At 42.3% G+C, this 13,910-nt stretch overlaps 1 pseudogene; it reads right to left on the bottom strand.

Moving 5' to 3' along the window:
• Positions 1 to 3,376: 3,376 nt before the first annotated feature.
• Positions 3,377 to 5,556, bottom strand: LOC123397618 (annotated as a pseudogene).
• Between the last annotated feature and the right edge of the window lie 8,354 nt (positions 5,557 to 13,910).

Here is a 13,910-nt window from a genome sequence, read left to right as displayed (position 1 = left end):
GTGTCAAGATTTGGTTTTAGGATGATTAGATATCTTGTTTGCTTTGTGTGGTGCAAAAACAGAAACTCTGACTGTATGCATGAATTTTCATTTTGTTACTCGATCGTCAAAAGCTTCTGAAATTTTTACACAGTACTGCTATAAAAATTGTTTAATTGTCCTAAATTTTCATAATTTTGTGAGTTACAAAAGTTTGCGAAGTTTCCAGATTGTTACAAATTGTCCTGTTTTTGATAGATTCTGTTTTCTATGCATTGTGTTCTTATTTTGATGAATTTATGGGTAGTACCGGGGGTATGAACCATGGTGAAGTTGGACTAAAGTAGATATAATGTTGATATGAATTTGGAATGATTTAAAAACAGTACTTAAAGTAGTATTTTGCTTTATTATACTAACGGATCTCACAAGGGTTTTGTTAAGATTTGTGTGGATGAAGTGTTCGAAGATCGAGGAGGTATTGATATAAGAAGAACATGGAGAGACAAGGGTTCAACCTTGGGGGTTCCCAAGGCACCCCAATTAAATATTTCAAGGAGACTCAAGCGCCTAAACTTGGGGATGCCCATGAAGGCATCACATCTTTATTCTTCAACAATTATCGATATACCTCGGTTTTTGTTTTGTTCATATGATAGTGTTTTTCCTTTCCTTTTATGCACCCTTCTAGTTTGAGACAGTCCTTCATTTATTTATATAATGCTTCATGCACTTTAATTAAATATTTTGAGTATGTCTTTGTAGAATGCTCTATGAACTTCACTTATATCTTTTAGAGTATGAATAAATTTCCATCGAAATTAGGCTTGCAAGTGTATCAATGTCATGCCTAGCTAGAAAGGCTTTAAAGAAAAACGCTTGTTGGAAGACAACCCAAAACTTTTACTTTATGTTTTTGGTGTTCACATGATTAAGCTACTGTATTAATCATGTTTTATGCTTTCTATTTTAATAAATTGCCAAGTAAAGCCTTTGGGATAGTGTGGATGATAGTTGAATTGATTTTGTGCAAAGAAAGAAACTTTTGCTCTCAGTACATGAATTTTGTAAATTCATTGGAATGTGGTTTTTATATGAATCTTTTACACATGATTTATATACAAATTTCCTGGTTTGTCCTAATTTTTTCAGAATTGTTAGAGACAGAGAAGTATGGTTACACTACAGATCTTCATAGATTGTTCTGTTTTTGACAGATTCTGTTTTGCATGCATACTTTGCTTGTTTTAGTATTCCCATAGCTTATCTTCGGTGTTATAAATAATGGTAATAGTAAAATACAGTAGGTATCATGTGGTAACAATTATGAATCTTTTCGCGACAGTACCTAAGTGAATGATCATTATTTATTATACTAACCCATCCCACAAAGTTATGTTGAGTTTTGTGTGATTGAAGTTTTCATGTTTTGTGTGAGATACCGATATGAGGAGAATAAGGAGTAACAAGAACCTAAGCTTGGGTTTGCCCAAGGCACCCCAAGGTAACATCCAAGGAAGACTCAAGAGCCTAAGCTTGGGGATGCGTGGAAGGCATCACATCTTTCGTCTTCAACATTATCGGTATATCTTACTTGGAGCTATATTTTTATTCATCACATAATATGAGTTTTGCTTGGAGCATAATTTTATTTTGTTGTTCTCTGTTAGGTGTTATTTATAATCTTTTTTCAATAAAAAGCTCCAAGAATTTCCTTTAGGATGCTTGCTTTCATGTTTTGATGTGTGTTGTGTATAAACAGAAACTTTTGCTGTAGTGTTTGAATTTTCATATTTTACTAGAACGTCAAAAGTTCCGGAATTTTTTAGACAACTTATAATATAAATTTTACAACATGTCCTAAATTTTCATAATATTTGGAGTTACATAAGTACACTGTTTTTATAAATTGCTACAGATTGTTCTGTTTGGACAGATTGCTGTCATAGTTTTGTTATCTACTTATCCTATAGTTTCCATAGCCTATATTGATAGATATAAATTGTGGAAATGATATTAAACAGTAGATGTTGTTTGCAATTATTATGCAACTTGTCTTGTCAGTACATAAAGATTTCATTTATTATTATGTGCACTAACCTTTCTCACGAGTTCTTTTCAAGTTTTGTGTGGATGAAGTTTTTAAGAATAGGTGAAACCGGGACACTAGAGGATTGAACAAGATACAAAAGCTCAAGCTTGGGGATGCCCAAGACACCCCATGTAAATATTTCAAGAAGTCTCAAGCATCTAAGTTTGAGGATGCTACGCATCCCACCTCTCTTCGTCAACTATCGGTTAGTCTATGTTGAGCCTAAATTTTTATTTGTTCGCATGATGTGTGTGGAGTGACACTTTTATTTTGTTTTGCTGTTTGGATAAAAGATTTGGATCTGAAATTCTGAATAAGAGAGAGTCCTCACATGGCTATTTCATTAATTGACTACTCATTAATCTTCACTTATATCTTTTTGGAGAAGTTTGTCAATTACTTTCGTGCTTCACTTATATCCTATGAGTAAATGGTTGAATGAAGTGAATATCATAAATCTGAAATTAAATATGCTTCATATACTTATCCCATGGGAAGTAATGACTTGACACATAATAATTATAGGTGGTAAAATTTATTGAAGTTAGCAAACACCGCATTGGTCACTTGAACAATTCATAAAAGAATATTGAAGGAAGTGAGGTTTCACATATAAATATACTATCTTGGACATCTTCTATGAATGTGAGCTCATTAATTATTTTCAAACTCGAGCAAATTAGTTAAAATTGGACAAGAAAGACAACTTCAGGAGTTATGTTTGGGTATATTTGTATAGAAGTTATATTGTTATGGATCCTCCAACATGTGGTGTTTGCTTTCACTCATAGTAGCCAAAACTTTCGCACCAAGTAGAAATACTACTTGTGCATCCAAACACCCTTAAACCAAATTTGTCTTGAGAGTCCACTATACCCATCTATGGATTGAGTAAGATCCTTCAAGTACGTTGTCGTCGGTGCAAAAAGCAATAAAAATTGCTCCTAAATATATATAATTGACCTACACGTCTGCATATAAAAAGGAAACAATTGCTTAACATGTATACGTACCTTGTTCTTGCTTGCCTTCCGCTCGGCGCACGAGCAGGAACGTAGTATATACAACCAACGCTTTTTGGGGCTTTTGGAGATGTATAAATACCCGTCGGCCAGCCAGGTTGCCGGGTATATGGATACTCAAAGAGATACGTATACTGTATTTTACCTTGTGTGCGTAACATAGACATGGATTTGGTCCTCCAAATTGTAATCCGGTGTGTGTGTGTAAAACTATAACATATACTCCATCACGTGGCCAAACTCATATGCATGCACGTAAAGATAAAACAAGTACTATTACTTATCACATGTACATATGTGTACATCCATCATAGACGTGTATAACTTGTGCTTCAGAAAAAAAATTAAACTTAGATTTTCTGAAAGTAGGAAACACAAAAACACGTGAAACACATGCCCACAACATAGTTTTGTTTCTCATTTCTAGTTAGAAGCAAACGTTCGGCGTACGTAGAGTCGTATCATCGGCACAAAGGACTTGAAAGAATATTGATCTTACCTTTACCTCCTTGTAGGTTCGACACTCCATACTTATCACTTCCACCTTTGGAAATTGCTATGACGATTCCTTGCAATTGGGGATTATTAGTTAGCAAAATAAGCTTGTCTTGAATTGGGACAGGTGCCACTTTATGGTGAATGAATGTATTGTCTTGGGTCATAAATTTTTTGAACGGGGTACTAAGATGGATAAGGCTAAATTTGATGCAATTGAGAAGATGTGATGTCCTAAAGATATCAAAGGTATTTGTAGATTCCTTGGTCATGCTGGTTTTTATAGGAGGTTTATTAAAGACTTCTCTAAAATCTCTAGTCCTCTTACCAATTTGTTACAAAAGGATGTTCCTTTCATTTTTGATGATGATTGTGTAGAAGCCTTCGAAACACTTAAGAAAGGCTTAACTTCAGCACATATTGTTCAACCATCTGATTGAAACTTGCCTTTTAAAATTATGTGTGATGCTAGTGACTATGATGCTCGTGCTATTTTAGGAAAAATAGTTGATAAGAAACTAAATGTCCAAGGTTTTGTTTTTCCGGTTGAAACAAATCCTCACAAGTCCATCCCACTCTTTGAAGCTGATAGGGGGAGGGGCTTCTTGGCTCGATGCGCACAACTGAAGAATCGACCTTAGGCGGAGGCCTGAAGTTATTCCGCCCAACCTTCAGCAGATGTGACACACGAGATAAGAGCTGCACGTTCACTGACAGACGGCAATACAGAGTGTCTCCAGGCTGCGCTACAAGTCTCATGGCAAATTCACGTTGAAACATGATCACAGCACACCTAAACATTGGACGGTGTGATAGAAGCTTGAATGTAAGTGGGGACGATATCTGGTATGGGATGTTTGCCACGCAGATATCAAAGTACGGAAGATCACATTTAAGAACATCTCCTTGGATAACCTGCGTGATGTTTCACAAGAATACTCATTTTTATTAACAATCATTTGGTTCAAATTAGGACTGAAGAATCATGAAAGAGTGTGGACTAGATATAAGCTTGTTTGTTTTTTAATTTGTCTCCCCTTCCGATAGTCATCAGCTCTACCATAACTCATTCATAACTGTTTGTTATAATCCAAATTTACTTTTAAACTATAAATCATGCCCATAATAGCAAGGCAATCTTAGTTCTCCTAACACACCACTAGAACCCTATTGCAGGTGATCATTCATACAGTATTGCGCTACAATTATTCCCAATAATATGCAACAGTACCTAGTAACTTTAACAATCAAGAATATGGAAGTTGTCAGTTTTGGTGTAGACGCAAAACTCACTCATACATGTATTGCTATTGCTCTGGGTTGACAGGGCAGAACAACACTACTAAGACACGTGATAGTTCAGCTCAGTGAGCCCAACATCATACAACCCTGAATTACCCCAAAACACCAATCTCTGAGCAGTCTATTGCAGAGCAAGCACAGTAGAAAACAGATACTGCAGCATAGCACAAACCTAGTACTGAATTATCTGCCAAAAACAAAATTTTCAAAGATACGAGAAAACTAGGAGCCACAAAGGAGAGCGCATGTACCTTGAGGCGTGAGGAGAGGGGGTGGCCCTGGAACCGGCGACTGAGCTCGAGAACCATCCGTGGGTCGAGCTCGACGGCGACAACGGCCTTGACGCCGTCCTCGAGCAGCCGCTTGGTGAGATTTCCCGTTCCAGGCCCGATCACGAGGACGGTGTCGGTGGGCTTGAGGCCGGCCTTGGCGATGATGGAGTCCACCAGCGCCGGGTTCCGCAGGATGTGCTGGCCCTTGGACTTCTCGAACGGGATCCCGCCCTGCAGCCGCCGCCGTGGCGCTTCTTCTGGATCTTGCCGCCGGCCATGGTGGTATTACTGTGGGTCATCCTGGCGCGCCTGCCTGCCTGGGGAGGAGGAGGTCTCGGCTGGGGTGAGGCGGCGGTCGGCTGTGGCGCGCGCGGTGGGAGTGGGCGGAGAGAAGAAGCGGCTAGGGTTTTCGAGAAAAAAAATATGAAAGAACTCTCAGGTCGACCGGACACACGGACACACATCACGATTCCGACGGAGACTACATCTTCTAAGCCCCTCACACTTAGCTCGACACACCCCGTTGCTCGGCAACACACCAGAGCACGGCTACACACACCGACATCCCTTCACAACCAATGTACATGGGCTTTTATACCCGGGCTAGTACAGACGCACGCACGCACACCACTAACCCGGCCACTACGAGTACTACCGGCTCACCACGCACACACGACGTGGCTCCATGTAAGCTAACAACCAGCTAACTACATGCACGTCCGTATCCAACTGCTGCATGCACGCACTAACTGCTCGCTACATCCATGCCATGCACGAACAGCCCACGACTCATGCCAACGGCCAAACAAACTACGTGCATGCAGCTAACTAACCTCTATGCTAACCAACTGACTCAAGACTAAATCAAAGTCATGATTATCCCACAGTAGTCTTGACTTGTCGTCGTTGGTGTTCCTGCAACACCCACAGTAGTCGTCGTTGCAGCTCATGCCGTAGTTGTCACCACAGTCATCTCCGCCCGACACAACCACGCGCCTCCGTGCACGTAGCAAGGTATCGTCTGGTAGAAGCCGTGTAGCGCCACGCAAGACCTCCGCGGCCTCCGCGCCACGCCACGCACCCGTGGCCTCGGAGCCTCCATGCAAGACCTCCACTGCCAACTAACTTTATCCATGCATGTATGTGTGATTCGCTCCTCCTACTATCTAGGCTTGCAACTAACTGACTCTTGGATGCAGACTCACACGCATACTTGATGCTATACACGCAGAGCACCCAGCTGCCACCTCCTAACACGAGTAACAAGCTTTGCAATGTGTACACGTGACCACATCTCTAGGTGTGCACATGCCGCAGCTTCCCCTACATGCACACTCGGAAATAAAATCATGACGAAAGCATAAACAACAAGGTTAAGTCTAACAATCACCCCCTTAACCTTTTTGTATTTATTCTCACAAGACTCGAACACATACATGAGGTACACACGCACGCACGCGGCACAACCTGAAAGAACTCTCACGTCGACCGGACACACATCACGATCCCGACGGAGACTACATCTTCTAAGCCCCTCACACTTGGCTCGGCACACCCCGTTGCTCGGCAAAACACCGGAGCACGCCTACACACACCGGCACCCCTTCACAACCAATGTACAGGGGCTTTTATACCCGGGCTAGTACAGACGCACGCACGCACACCACTAACCCGGCCACTACTAGCACTACCGGCTCACCACGCACACACGACCTGGCTCCATGTAGCTAACAACCAGCTAACTACATGCACGTCCGTATCCAGCTGCTGCATGCACGCACTAACTGCTCGCTACATCCATCACTAGTGGAAAATGGGCCTTTGGCCGGGACCCTTTAGTCCCGGCCTGCCTCTGGGCCGGGACTAAAGGCCCGGCCACGTCGCCCCAATTCTCAATGCCTCCCTCGAGGCTTTAGTCCCGGCCCGTAAGGAGCCTTTACTCCCGGTTCGTGTCCCAAACCGGGACTAAAGGGCTACGCTGTGGGCAGCCCGCATGTGCGCCACCTTTAGTCCCGGTTTGTGTCTCAGACCGGGACTAAAGTCCTCTGGCTATATATAGCACAGCCCCCCTCTCCCCTCTTCCTTGCATTTTTCTTGGATGGAGGATTGTGGGTGTGTGCTAGCTCTCCACTTTTTTTGATGCACTAGAGGTGTTTGCTGAAATGTGTGTTAGAGCGATGCCGCTTCAGTTCACCGAACACAACTACGATATGAGATGCCTGAGCCACGCTTAAACCTCTTCCTCTTTATTTCTACTTATTCTAAAAGGTTAGCAACTATATTTCCTTGTTTAGACCGTGCGGTACTAATTTTTAGGATCGTGATTGTATTTGATATACTGTCGTATAACACAGATGAGCCATCCATGGATGTATGGTGATCGACACACAGCCGCTTACAGAGAAGGCGTGCCTTCTTTTCGAGATGCATCCGATGCGAACAAGCATGGTGGTGGCTATATGTTTTGTCCATGTGTTGAATGTCGGAATGAGAAGGATTACACTTCCTCAAGAGTCATTCAGAGCCACCTGCTTCGGTCCGGTTTTATGTAGGGCTATAATGTTTGGACCAAGCACGGAGAAAGAGGGGTTATGATGGAAGACGACGATGAAGAAGAAGAGAACGATGATGACAACTATCGATCTATGTTCCCTGAGTATGCTGATACCGCAACGGAAGACAATGAAGAAGAAGATCAGGATGAAGAACGGGAACCAGATGAGCCCGCTGATGATCTTGGCCGGGTCATTTCTGATGCACGGCGAGGTTGCGACACAGAAAAGGAGAGGTTGCAGTTCGAGCAGATGTTACAGGACCACAACAAATTGTTGTACCCAACTTGTGAAGATGGCCAGAAGAAGCTGGGTAGCACACTGGAATTGCTGAAGTGGAAGGCAGAGACCGGTGTGACTGACTCGTCATTCGAAAATTTGTTCATACTGATGAAGAAGATGCTTCCAAGAAAGAACGAATTGCCCGCCAGCACGTACGAAGCAAAGAAGCTTGTCTGCCCTCTAGGATAGACGTGCAGAAGATACATGCATGCCCTAATGACTGCATCCTCTACCGCGGTGAGAAGTACGAGAATATGGATAAATGCCCGGTATGGATTGCATTGCGGTATAAGATCAGAAAAGATGACCCTGGTGATATTGAGGGCGAGCCACCCAGGAAGAGGGTTCCTGCCAAGGTGATGTGGTATGCTCCTATAATACCACGGTTGAAACGTCTGTTCAGAAATAAAGATCATGCGAAGTTGTTGCGATGGCACATGGAAGATCGTATGAAAGACGATAAGTTGAGGCACACCGCTGATGGTCGGTAGTGGAGAAAAATCGAGAGAGAGTTCCCGAGATTTGCAGCTGACGCAAGGAACTTATGGTTAGGTCTGAGTACATATGGCATGAATCCTTTTGGGGAGCAGAGTTGCAGTCACAACACCTGGCCCGTTACTCTATGTATCTACAACCTTCCTCCTTGGTTGTGCATGAGCCGAACCAGGTGTACGTGTGTGGGACGAGCACAAACAAGAGGAATTTGACCTTCGAGCGTGGCTTTTCGTAACCATCAATGATTGGCCTACTCTTAGTAACATTTCAGGACAGTCAAACAAGGGATACAATGCATGCACACACTGTTTGGATCAGACAGAAAGTATATATCTGGACAAATGTAGGAAGAATGTGTACCCGTACAATCGTCGTTTTCTTTCGCCCAAGCATCCCTTAAAGAAAAAAGGCAAGCATTTCAATGGCAAGGCAGAACCCCGGGGGAAGCCTGTCATCCGTACTGGTGCTGAAGTATTTGATATGGTCAAAGATTTAAAAGTAATATTTGGAAAGGGTCCTGGTAGCCAACCTGTTCCTAACGGCCCTGATAAGCGCGTACCCATGTGGAAGAAGAAATCTATATTTTGGGAGCTACCCTACTGGGAAGTCCATGAGGTCTGCTCGGCAATCGACGTGATGCACGTGACGAAGAATCTCTGCGTGAATATTCTAGGCTTCCTGGGCTTGTATGGGAAGTCAAAAGATACACCGGAAGCACGGGAGGACCAGGAATGTCATAAAGGAAGAGATGGCATGCATCCAGGGCAGTTTCAAGGGCGTGCCAGCTACGCTCTTATTAAGGAAGAGAAGGAAATCTTCTTTGAAGTCCTTTTCAGTATCAAGGTCCCGACTGGCTTCTCGTCGAATATAAAGGGAATCGTAAATATGAAAGACAAAAAATTCCAAAACCTAAAGTCTCATGACTGCCACGTGCTTATGACGCAATTGCTTCCGGTTGCATTGAGGGGAATTCTACCGGAAAATGTTCGCCTGGCAATTGTGAAGGTATGTGCATTCCTCAATGCAATTTCTCAGAAGGTAATCGATCGAGAAAGTCTATCAGGGTTACAGATTGATGTGGTCCAATGTCTGGTCAACTTTGAGTTGTTGTTCCCGCCATCCTTCTTCAATATAATGACACACCTCCTAGTTCACCTAGTCGAAGAGATTAGAATTCTCGGTCCTGTGTTTCTACACAATATGTTCCCCTTCGAGAGGTTCATGGGAGTCTTAAAGAAATATGTTCGTAACCGTGCTAGGCCAGAAGGAAGCATCTCCAAGGGCTATGGAACAGAGGAGGTCATTGAGTTTTGTGTGGACTTTCTTCCTGACCTTAAGCCGATTGGTGTTCCTGAATCTCGGTATGAGGGTAGGCTGACAGGAAAAGGCACACTAGGAAGGAAAGCAAAAGTATGTATGGATGGGCATTCTTTCTCTCAAGCACACTACACAGTTCTACACAACTCCACCGTGGTGGCTTCGTATATCGTGAGACACAAGAATATTCTACGCTCCGAAAACCCGGGGAAGGCTGACTCTTGGATTAAAGGGGAACACGAGAAGACTTTCGGCAGTTGGTTGCAGACACATCTCATGAATGATGACACCGTTGGAGATGAGCTGTACTGTTTGACCAGGCCACCATCTTCGACTATATGTACTTTCCAAGGGTATGAGATAAATGGGGATACATTTTACACGGTTGCCCAAGATAAAAAGAGCACCAACCAAAATAGTGGTGTCCGCTTTGATGCAATAGACGAGAATGGGAACTGTTTGGAAACATATTACGGGTACATAGAGGAGATATGGGAACTTGACTATGGACCTACTTTTAAGATCCCTTTGTTTCGGTGCAAATGGGTGAAGCTGACAGGAGGCGGGGTAGTTGTAGACCAAAAGTACGGCATGACAAAAGTGGATCTCAACAATCTTGCGTACATGGACGAACCATTTGGCCTAGCCAAAGATGTCGCTCAGGTTTTCTATGTGAAGGACATGTCTACAAAAACGAGAAAAAGAAATCAGCAAAAGAAGATATCGTCCGATGAGCCAAAACGCCACATAGTTCTTTCAGGGAAAAGAAACATCGTGGGAGTAGATGACAAGACAGACATGTCAGAAGATTATAATAACTTTCATGAAATTCCGCCCTTCAAAGTGAAAACTGACCCAAGCATCCTACTGAATGATGAAGATTCTCCATGGCTACGACCTAGAAGAAAACAGAAATAATAGATAGGAATATTGGTGCAATAATGTAATAATGTATTAAACCTTTTATGTAATGCATGTATGGAATGTACTAAATTTCAAACACTTTTCATTTTCATAGTATCCATGTAAGAGATGAGTTCTCGTTCGAAACCCTGATACTTCGAGAGAGATTGTCCGTTTTGTACATGAAGTGCATCCAGTTTTTGTCGTAGCCCTCTCAACTTTTTAACACATGCTATGTGGGTGAAATGATGATAGCATGCCAACTTTCAACATTTTCAGAGTTCATTTGTAGTGCTTTTCAATTTCAGGGTCAACTAGCTCAAAAAAAGTTCAAATAAGTTCAAAAAACCATATTATGAAATTAAATATTATCATTGGCGATTCATCTCTATTATGAAATTAAATATATCAAAAAACCATTGCAGAACATATGACCAAATTAATACAAGTTCATCATCACATTAAAGCCAAAGAACACTAGTGATCAAATGTTATTATTGCAAAAAATAAATACATAAAGTTCTCTCATAAAACAACATACAACTATGTAAAACATTTAAATGCAACAACAAACGCGATCAAAATCGCAACTAAGGTAACAATTGACCCAACAACATAATGATACCAAGCCTCTTTATCAATGGCATATTTTCTAATATTCCTAATCTTCAAGCGCATTTCATCCATCTTCAAGCGCATTGCATCCATCTTCAACCGCATCGCATCAATCTTCATCTTGCGATCATCGATGACATCGGCGACATGCAACTCCAGTTCCATATTCTTATCCTCAATTATTTTCAATTTTTTCTTCAAGTATTTGTTTTCTTTTTCAACCAAATTTAACTTCTCGACAAGAATTTTTATGTGGGTTGGAATTTCCGGTTCACATACCTCCTAGATTAAAAAATATATGTCACGTTGGTCGTCATAATTGTCATAAACACTAAATAAAACAAATAGTTATAAAAGATAATATATATACCACAGCCGAATCATAGACAGGACGAGGGCCGACGGAGGCGGATACCAAAACCATCGCACTATATAATAACAAAAAATAATGAAAGTGAGTAATTTATACAAGTATGTATCTAAATCATACAAGTAAGATTTTTTTATTTTAAAACGAAGATAAGAACAAGAGGCTCACCACGGTGGTGCTCGCGACGAGATCGGCATGGGGCGATCGACAATGGTGAGGACGGGCACGGGACGACATCCTACGCATGTGCAGACTCTAAGAAAATGGAGCTTGGAGGTCGAGCTTGGAGAGGAGAAAGCTTAAGTAGAGTGGCTCGGGCATTTCATCGAACACGTCATGTGCATGAACTAGAGTGGCAAGAGCATGGCATGGTCACACTTCAACAACCAAAAAACAAGGGATATGGTGGGCAGGGGCGAGGGTTTATATAGGCAACACTTTACTCCCGGCTTCTGTCTAAAACCGGGACTAATAGCCTAACCTTTAGTCCCGGTTCTTACCACGCCCCGGGACTAAAGGTCCCTGTTTCCCGCCTTCTGGTCTGCCGAAAAAGGGCCTTTAGTCCCGGGTCGTGGCTCCACCCGGGACTAAAGGGGGTCTTTAGTCCCGGATCGAGCCCCGAACCGGGACTAAAGATCCACCTGTATAAGCGGGAGTTAGAAAATTTCCAACCCAAATCGTCCATTTCTCTTCTTCTTCCTCTCGTTTTCCTGCCCGGCGTGGCACAGCGACGAACTCGACGACGCCGTCAGGCTGCCCGCCGTCCTGCTCGCCGCCGCCTGCCGTCCTCCTCGCCGTCGCCGTCGACCTGCTCGTCGTCGCCGTCCTCCTCGCCGCGCGCCGCCGTCCTCCTCGCCGCGCGCCGTCGACACCTCCGGCCGGTAAGCCCCCCGCCCCCTCCTCCCCAACACTCCGGCCAGTAGAAGAAAAGAAGAAAAAGGAGAAGAAAAGAAGTAAAAGGAGAAGAAAGGAAGAAAAAGGAGAAGAAAAGAAGAAAAAGGAGAAGAAAGGAAGAAAAAGGAGAAGAAATGAAGAAAAAGGAGAAGAAAGGAAGAAAAAGGGAAGGAGAAGAAAAGAAGAAAAAGGAGAAGAAAAGAAGAAAAAGGGAAGAAAGGAAGAAAAGGGAGAAGAAAGGAAGAAAAAGGAGAAGAAAGGAAGAAAAAGGGAAGAAAAGAAGAAAAAGATTTAATTTTGCTAGATTATTAGGGTTAGTAATATGTAGAATTAGGAAAAAGGAAAATAAGAAGAGGAGGAGAATAAAATAAGAAAAAGGAGAATAAGAAGAGGAGGAGAGGAGAAGAAGAGGAAAAATAGAAGAAGAGGAGAAGTATAGAAGAAGAGAAAAAATTAAAAGAGGAGGAGAGGAGAAGTAGAAGAAGAGAAGAGGAGAAGTAGTAGAAGAAGAGGAGAAGTAGAAGTAGAAGAAGAGGAGAAATAGAAGAAGAGGAAAAATTAGTTTAGGGTTACAAGAAGAAGAAATATTTTTTTTGTCATTTAATTTTGCTATTGTATAGTGTATATGCTTAAGTGTTAATAGTGTTTCTTAGATTATTGCTTAATTTTGCTATTGTATATGCTTAAGTGTTAATAGTTTAATTTTGCTATTGTATATGCTTAAGTGTTAATAGTTTATTTTTAGCAAGAAAATTAATAGAACTAGTTTAATTTTGCTATTTTATATGCTTAAGTGTCCGGGACTGGGCTCCGCCCGGCTGGTATTTTAGAGTTTATGTTCTGGCCAAGACCCGGGACTAAAGGTCCTCCTATATAAAACGACACTTCGAAGTTTCCAACCCCTCTTATATAGTTTGTTAGTTTATTAGTTAATCAAATGTCCGTTTTTTGCAGAACTATGGATCCACATATCAGGAACCTCGAAGAGGAAGAACTTCTCGAAGATATAATCAAAGACGGCCCCGACGTTGAACCAGCTGAATCTCCGTCGTCATATCTAAACCCCTCCGGGTATGGAATGGAGGTCGAGCGACACGAAGATGAAGCCGATGGGGCAGGAGATAGGTCCAATGACGGAGAAGGTGATAGCTCCACTGATGGAGAAGCCGGTGAAGAAATAATAAAGTCTGGCGAGGTATACATATGAAGTTCGACAATCACTTGTAATATGTGAAAAATATTGGAGATAGCTCTATATCGTATACATATACATTCATTTGGCGAATGTTTCTCCCTCTTATGCCTCCACATCAAGCAAAG

Source organism: Hordeum vulgare, chromosome 5H (genome assembly GCF_904849725.1).
Source record: "Hordeum vulgare subsp. vulgare chromosome 5H, MorexV3_pseudomolecules_assembly, whole genome shotgun sequence".
In the NCBI taxonomy this organism is placed as follows: domain Eukaryota; kingdom Viridiplantae; phylum Streptophyta; class Magnoliopsida; order Poales; family Poaceae; genus Hordeum; species Hordeum vulgare.
Note: the sequence above shows the minus strand (reverse complement) of the source record. Positions and strands in the feature narration are given on the sequence as shown.